The sequence below is a fragment of the Limulus polyphemus genome, unplaced genomic scaffold (assembly GCF_000517525.1).
Source record: "Limulus polyphemus unplaced genomic scaffold, Limulus_polyphemus-2.1.2 Scaffold98, whole genome shotgun sequence".
In the NCBI taxonomy this organism is placed as follows: Eukaryota; Metazoa; Arthropoda; class Merostomata; order Xiphosura; family Limulidae; genus Limulus; species Limulus polyphemus.
The window spans coordinates 192,396-200,955 of record NW_013665708.1 but is presented as its reverse complement, the minus strand read 5'-3'; the positions used below and the strand labels follow the sequence as shown (position 1 = coordinate 200,955).

Here is an 8,560-nt window from a genome sequence, read left to right as displayed (position 1 = left end):
AATGGCTATTAAACTGGACAAAGATTGGTATATGATCACTACAACCTTACCGAACTACTTATAGTGGCTATTAAACTGGAGAAAAATTGGTATGTGATTATTACAACCTTACCGAAATACTTTTCTCAGTAATGAAGGACGTGAGCTTATAAATCAAAGAAAGAAAGCGGTGGACAACTAATTTTTCATATCCGTATACACAGGTCTGTTTCCATCAGCTGAATGTCTGTATACGGTCACAAAATTTACTTAAAATGTCCGGCCTCTTAATTGATACAGTGCCGAGGTGGTTCAGTCCAGGTCAATGCCCAGTCCCATTACCTAATGCTTTCCAGTGGCACAGCGGTATGTCTGCAGACTTACAACGCTAGAATCCGGATTTCGATACCCGTGGTGAGCAGAGAACAGATAGCCCATTGTGTAGCTTTGTGCTTAATTACAAACATTACCTAAAATATCTGCAAAGAAACAAGAAAAACAATGTTATACCTCAATGTTACAATAGTACTGGACTTGTAATAAAAACATCTTGTGTTTGAAGCTCATCCATGCGGAGAGAAAGATAAACGTACAAAATCGTTAGTAACTCCTCATGAACGGATTTATATAAACGTTTTTACTAGAAAAAAAACTATTAAATGCCCAGTAAAATTGTGTTTTTTATAGAATTTTTGCGCGGAGCTCCACATAGTGTACCTAAGCATAATCTTCATAATTTTAACTATCAAGAGGACAGCTTACAGCACTTTTTTGTCGAATTTTGGTTACTTTTGTCCAACCGAATACAAGTATCTCAAGCGTTATACGGTTTTAAGAGAACTCGTTTCTTTTTCAAACCAAAAGTTACCACCTGGAAATAAAAACTCTGAATTTTCAAAACATGTAGGGTGGGGGGAAAGATTAAATTTAGAAAAACGTCTGCCTTTTTATTAAAGAATGTCGATCGTATTTTGGGGTGAATAAACATATATTTATTTGTTAGATTTTTGCGGTAATTGACGTTGATTAAAAATATATGTACAATTAAATTATTTACATTTGTAATTTGTTCTTGTTAAAATGCTTACGAACACAAAGAGGGCCGAGATTTTGTGTTTGTGATTGTTAGGTGAAAAATAGTTTTAAAATAGTTCTTAATTTAATCTAACAATAATGTAGACGGATGTCAGTCGTTATACTATCTATGCAACAATGTCATAACTTGGAAATGTTTCACGACACACAAAAATTAGGTTTAGCCGTTTTTTAGAAAATTATATCTAATTTCACTTGTAGCGCACTTACTAACTTGCAAATTCCACCCAATATTGTTTTGTGTTCTTTTGGTAAGTTTATTTATAACAATTCATGTATTCACACGTCAAGAAATGATTATAACGATATAAAGCACATAGACCAGGATATGTTTAGAAATAATGCTTTTCGATACTGGTTTTAACTCATCAGTCATACGTCCAATCAACGACAATAAGTTCAAACCGATCTGATGGTGTAAACAGAACAGACGTCTGCACTCTTCTCTCATCCACTCCTGCTCTTCGCCTGGAGCCATATCCTCTAACATGTTACTTTGTTTCCGTGGGATCCGTATGCTCCCTCCCACCCAGGTGTCGCTGAAGGCTACTGCGGTCGTTACTGGTGGTCCACCAGGAGGCCTATCTTGAGATGCAAAGAATAGAAGGTACAGATGCTTACATTTATTGATCACTTTTCTGTGTTTATCGATGGATGCTCCTCTTACCCGTCGTATTCGAACTGTGAGGATATGAAATCAATAATAACCTAAAGAAAGGAGAATATCGTAATTCTCCCAGCTTGCCGGTAAATCCTTCTCGAGTGTCCCTGGCAGTTCCCGTAAGGAAAGAAATATCGGAATTAGTTTATTGAATATTGTCTAGTAAGCGTTGACCCATTAAGATACTTGCAGCAGTCAAAACCCCGCAGGGAATCGCGTTCCTACCAATGACGCACTTAACTTTAGGCGTCGTTTCCATGGTAACAGAAATGCTCCAGGCAAAGAATGTTCTGCAGCCCCAAAGTTTCCACATGTAAATCTTGTCAACGGGAATAGACTTTCAGGCCTTGATGTTTGGCGGATCACGTGAACAGTCGTTGTTTTGTATCTTTGTGTATTCACTAGTGAATCTAATAAGAGTTTTACGTAAGTAACTTCAATAATCTAAAAACATTTACTTCGTATAAAATTCCTGAAGACTCTCACTTTTTAATGTCTAACTTATTGAATAACTTTTCTACTTCTATCGATATTGTATGCATTAGTGAACCTGATAACTATTTTCTGTGACTTCAGTAATTTAAATACATTTACTTTGCATAAAATTCCCGGATACTGTCTTTTTTCTCTATCCCTCTGTTATGATCTCATTAATGTGGCAGTTATTTCTTCTGCTATGGATCGGGCGTGACGTAGTGGTTAGCTTGTCCATACTGTAAATCCAAGGATTTCTAATTCCCGACTCGTTGCAGTAAAAACGCGATCCGCGGTTTAGGGCCATGAATGCACAATAATAATGACGGTTAAATCCTCCTCTTCGCTAAGATAAGAACGACCTAAGTTTTGGTAGTGGGAGATGTTGATCAGCTGCCTTCCCTCTAGTCTGTCAGTCCACCACTAGGACGAATATAAAGAATTGTGGCAAGTGTGGAAAAGAGATAAAGCGATGGATTGGAATGGAAGAAATAGCTTTCTTTAATATCAAAGAATTGCTCAGGAGAGATGTCAAACTAGAATTGAAAATATATTACTGATAGGTAACGTATGGTCAGTCCTACCCTTCGGGGCGCAAACGCACACACACCTTGTCTGATGAAACGACAATTCAAATGTGGTGCTATAGACAAATGATCAGATCAGCTACATAGAAAAAAAAAGTTAACAAGGAAGTATCGAAACATGCAAAAGACAACCGCTGAGCACATGTCGGAAAGGGAAGTTTTGTTTTTTGTTTTGTTTTGAATTTCGCGCTAAGCTACACGAGGGCTATCTGCGCTAGCCATCCCTAATTTAGCAGTGAAAAACTAGAGAGAAGGCAGCTAGTCATCACCACCCACCGCCAATTCTTGGGCTACTCTTTTACCAACGAATAGTGGTATTGACCACGGCTGAAAGGACGGGGATTCGAACCCGCGGAAAGGGAAGGTGCAGTACTTTGGTCACATAGTTAGATCTGAGAGAAGGTTGGTAGAAATTCTAAGACAGTGGTTTCCAAAATTTTTTCATTGACGACACCTTAACCCACCTACATTGATTTGCACAGCACCTCTGCTGCCGTTACACTATTTTTTAGAGTTTTTTTTACCTTCTTAATTATTCTTTGTTTGGCGAAACTCTCGTGACACCCCTAGCAAGTTGCCGCCGCGACACAGTTTGGAAACCACTCAGAAGAGCGTATCCTTAAAGCATTACAATTTCATTCCTTAGCAAAACATATGCAAAAATATAGCACAGGACAAATAATTGTGTGAGTTATGATACAAATCCGTATAGCGGTTTTTGATTGATCGGCGTAATGCTCGGATGTTGCATGCATTTTCTGTTCTCATTTATTAAATTATGTACGATAATTTTTTGAAATGTTTCACAGTTATTTTACATGTCTGCACTAAAATACTGGTCATTCTTGCTGTGTTATGTTTTTCCTCTTAGCTCCAAAAAAGAAAAAGAAAAAAGACAAGCTAGTAAATGATACGAATAAGTGTAGGTACGACAGTAAACTAGTTTGAACCTGTTTTGCATGCGTTGTGTTGTTGATTGGAAAGAGAAAATGTTAGAACGTGACTGTTCATATATGCCTATTTTGGAAAAAAGCTCGATTGTAATCATTCTGTTGCCAATTTTCATCATCATTATTCGCCAAATTCAGTTTTATAGCGTCATAATTTTCGTTGTTCCGACCTAAATTTACAGGTTTCAAAAGCCCTAGAAGTTGCATAGTGAGAGTGTGGGCGACAGAGAAGGTTTACAATCTCTCTCTCTCTCTCAGCCGTCTGTAATCTCAGTACAAGATGGTATTACACCTAGGGCGCTGCTGCCTGAGGCTGTTCCGGGTAGGAGCTCCTTTAGCTTGTCCTTCGCGCGCTCTCTTGATAGGGACTACGTGAGCCTTGCTCACCCCAGAGTATCGTTATTAACCCTTTTTGGTCCTGAGGCCTAAAATTCGCAAGGACCACTGACGCCTGCGGGCAGTAGCAAGGTCTGTTTAACCCGACGCCCGAGTTTGTAGCGGTGGCGGGTTAGTGAATGTTTTCACGTAATCGTGCGTCTTGACGCCGTGATGAAGTGTCTCTTTATAAGGATATCCATTACAAGCATGTCCCGAGTTTTGTAAGGCTGGAAATTACCCCTTATTTTGCAGCCATGTGTTCTATGTTTGCCGTGGAATGAACAAATAAGCTCTAATTGGATACGATACACAGCAAGGATGGGCTTATATGGGAGAAAAAATTACCTATGTTCAAACGAGATATGTATCTATTACGCTGCAGTAATCGGGATAACCAAGGCTTGTAAGGAAGAGCATGAGCGTAATAAACTGCTGTGCAATATAAAACTGATGTCCATTACACGTTACTAACTTCAAGCAAAACTAAAATGAATCCCTTAATATACACCGAGTAGTTAGCAGTTTTATTGAAAGGATGATCGAACTCAATGCGTGTATTCTAAAATAATAAAAAAGTTATGAATTTATCGTTATTCTATGGTATATTTTGATTTTATAATATAGCTTATTTTTACAACTGTATTATATTCTGTATGTGAAGAATAGTATCAACAACCCTATAGTGAGCTTCACAATCTGTTTGAAATTTTTTGAACAAAGCTTCAAAAACGTCTATCTGGAGATGGCTGTCCTTAATTTTTCAGCTCATAGACTAGAGGGAATTTGTGTTTGTTTGCAGCAACGGGTCGCAAACCACAAAAAAGTCGGATTCACAGACACATTCAGCCCTCTTGTCGGAAAACACTGTCATTGAAAGTTTTGTTTGATCGAGTTAACTCTATTTATGTAAGCGTCCGTGGTTTCCAAGCATCATCGGTATAGTGCTGAAATGTTTTCTTTTTTCATAGTAATCGAAGAGAAGGGTTGTTCTGTGGGGAAAAAAATATGATGCTTTATGTGGAAGTAACGTATGTCTGTGGACTTACACTGCTAGATACTCGGGTTTCGATACTCGTGATGGACAGAGTAGAGATAGCCCATTGTGTAGCTTTGTGGTTAACTACAAACAAACATGTGCTGGTTTTTATAACAGTCGCATTAAAAGAAATGATATAATTAACCCGCGAACTGAAGCAACTTATTACCTGTTGAAAATGATGGTTTGTTAGACTTAACAAACTTTGACACCTGGAGCCTTTGAAATTAGGTGTTATATTTACTGTCAGAGCTGGTAAAGAGACCTGCTCATGCAATTGAGTTACAAAAACTTGGTCTATGAAGCCAGACGTTGTTTGATTTGAACTCCATAATCATTTGCTCTGGAAATAGTTTACTTGGTATTCAAGTATAACTGTAAAAAAAATATTTTGAAATATTATATTCGGCTGTTTTAAGTTCATGCATTTATTTGGAGCCTTCAATTTTACTTGTTCTACGCAATATTATCTTCTAGTTACATAAAGTTAAATGCTTGTGTATAACCACAGCAATGTATGTTAATTATAGGCTTTTTATGTAAAGAAGTTTAATAAATTCGTTTCTTTTCAATATCCTTTTCATATTCATCTCTCAAAACGAGTAAAATTTAATAAGACAGACCTTTATTAAATAATAGCAAAGGTACTCACGCCGCATTTATTTCGTTAGCTTTGAAAGTTATTCGAAAATTAGTTTCACTTTTGAGTGACCTCTTTATTTTAGCACAAAGTTACACAAGTCTGCGCTCTGGATACTATGGGGAATCGAACCAAGGATTTTAGCGTTGTAAAACTGGAAAGCTTTTCGCTGACTCGCCTAGGGAAACTTTTAAGTTAATCGAATTTCTTGAAAAATTGAAGAAACGATTTTACATTGTACAATATTTTTTAAGTGTGCAATGTGTTCAATTTTTCGAAAAAAAATATTGAAGATTTTTCAAGCTAGGTACTAGGCAGTAGCAAAGAGGAAATTGAAATAGCCACTGAACTCATAACAATGAGAAGATGAATAAAGTGTAGAGCGTGTTTTTGCGACAACGAGAGACGAATCACAAACCCTCAGATTCACAATCTGGAACCTTAACCATAATTGGCCACACCCAGACCTTAAGAGTCCGGGAAGTAGGCACTAAAGCAGTAGTAAAGAAAGAAAAATTGAAATGGCCTTCAAACTCTGTAAAATAAGAAAATTAATAAAGTAAGGATTTTCAGAATCCATCTGGGGAATACCCAAGAACCGTTGAAAATTGAATGGTGATTAATGGACGGGAAACTGAAGACAAAAGTCGTTCCAGAGAGACAAACAGACAGAAACCACTTATAGTACAGATAGTAAAATTGTTTTTTTAAGATTCCACCTTGATGTTATATGCGTACTGTTGAACCATCTTTTTTTTATCTCTAATTGTGGAGCATTGCATTTTTTTAAACTCACGTCCATTGACTAGGTTATTTAAGCTCTGTATTTCACTGATAGTGATTGATATAGTTATATTATTAATGTTTATTCCAGAAAGTTACACAAGAGCTGCCTGCGCATAGCGTTCCCTACCTTTGAACGGATAGACTACAGGGTAAGCAGGCAGGTAATCAAAAGCTTCTAGTTAACTCTTGGCCTGGGCTGATCTTATCTGATCGAATAGTGGGATGCGACTGTCGTTCTTGTAGGGCATCCACTGCCACAAAGTGCGAAACGCGACTTTACGGCAACAGGTCGCAAATCAGGAACCTTCGGATTCACAGTCCGAGCACGGTAACCACTTGACCACTCTCGGTATATTATGAAATAAAGTGAAAAGAAGAAAGATGGAAAATTTAATTTTTAGATCAGGAAACAAAGAAACAAAATATGTTAAAAGATGTTGTTTGTAATTAAGCACAAAGCTACACATTGGGCTATCTGTGCTCTGCCCACCACGAGTATCGAAACCCGGATTCTAGCGTTGTAAGTCCGCAGACATACCGCCCTGCCATTGGGGGGGGGGCGATGTTAAAAGAACGATACGCTGATTTATCATGTCACATACAAATATTAAAAGCATAACGTAATAGAAAGTACTCTGAAGAGTTCTACCCCACCCTGCAATGTTTTTTACTTTTTTGCACTAACCAACCTAAAATATTCACGAAAAATTCCTCACTCTCAAAAATGTATTTCTAAACGCCAAAATCTTTTTTTTTTCTCAAAAATTTTCTCAAGTTTAACCATTCTTTAAAACGCTACTATTAAAACGAAATGGATTGACCTCCAGTGTTACCTTTTTAGTTGAGCTACACTCACCATACATTAATCAACCAGTTCTTGGGGGTGGACTCAATCTTTGTATCATATAATGGACCGTATGTGCTCTGATAAACCCTCCAGCTTACTGTTGAGCTTTCGGTCGCGCCTGAATGACACAGTGCGCATGCTACAGAAGAAACCCTGTTGAAGATTATTGAAAAAAGTCACACATTAGATGTAAATTTTCACAATTTAGAGTTGATATCTTTTAGCTATTATCAACAAAGTTTCGTGAAAACTAATGAGCATTTTCGGATCTATTCTGTTACATGCACCGCATTCAAACAGAAAGAAATATATATTTTTGGATGTCGTTTTTAAAGCTGATTTCAGAAATAGAAATTAAAATTTGGAGAAATGAAAATAAATATTTTTAATATTTTTTTTATTTTGCTTACGAAACAAAGGAGGTACTTTTAGCATTACATATATACCTATGTATTTAAAAGAGTTGCAAGACATCAAGACAATACAAAGTGTCTAGTGTCAATGTGAAAATTCAGAAATATTCTTAAATGTTTGCTTGAAGAGATCACCATTTTCATGCCTACGACACCAAACAAATTCGCAGAGATACGAGTCAATCATGTTACGACTGTTTCCGCAATGGCGCTTGTTACTTCTCTTTAAGTACTTTCAATTTACTGCAGATTTCAGAAATATAAATAAAAATTTGGGGAATTGATTTTTAAAGGGAAAGAATGGGAAAAATATTTTGATTTTTAAAGAATTTTTGTAATTAAATTTGTTTTTATTTAAATAAACATGTAATTATTTATTAATTAGTCTAACTTGATCTAACCTCACATAAACTGACCTAACCTAGCCAAAAAAAAATATTTTCATTTCTCCAAATTTTAATTTATATTTCTGGAATTAGCATTAAAAACGACATTCAAAAATATATATTTATTTCTATTCGAGCTTAACAACAAGTTCAACAATTCCGAAACTTATCTTCCTTTATAAGATCCTAAAAAGTATTTATAGGCGGAAGATAAGAACATAGAACCCATGTTCTTATCATGGAATTGTTAGTTTTACAAGTCACTTCAAGTCCTGCCGATTCAACCCTTCAACAACCAAATATTTTGCAGTATTCAAGACAACGCCAG

At 36.5% G+C, this 8,560-nt stretch overlaps 1 protein-coding gene across 2 annotated transcripts in view; it reads left to right on the top strand.

The window, feature by feature from the left end:
- The window catches only part of LOC106469609 (BTB/POZ domain-containing protein kctd15-like), a 57,743-nt gene that overhangs the window by 22,748 nt on the left and 26,435 nt on the right, over positions 1-8,560 (top strand). Inside the window, exon 1 of one of the 2 annotated variants that reach the window (XM_022398975.1) lies at positions 2,020-2,161. The exons of the other annotated variant lie outside the window; for it this stretch is intronic. The gene's annotated coding sequence lies outside the window, so the exon portion shown is untranslated. Of the gene's footprint in view, positions 1-2,019; positions 2,162-8,560 lie in introns of those variants that run through there. 2 annotated transcript variants of the gene reach the window in all.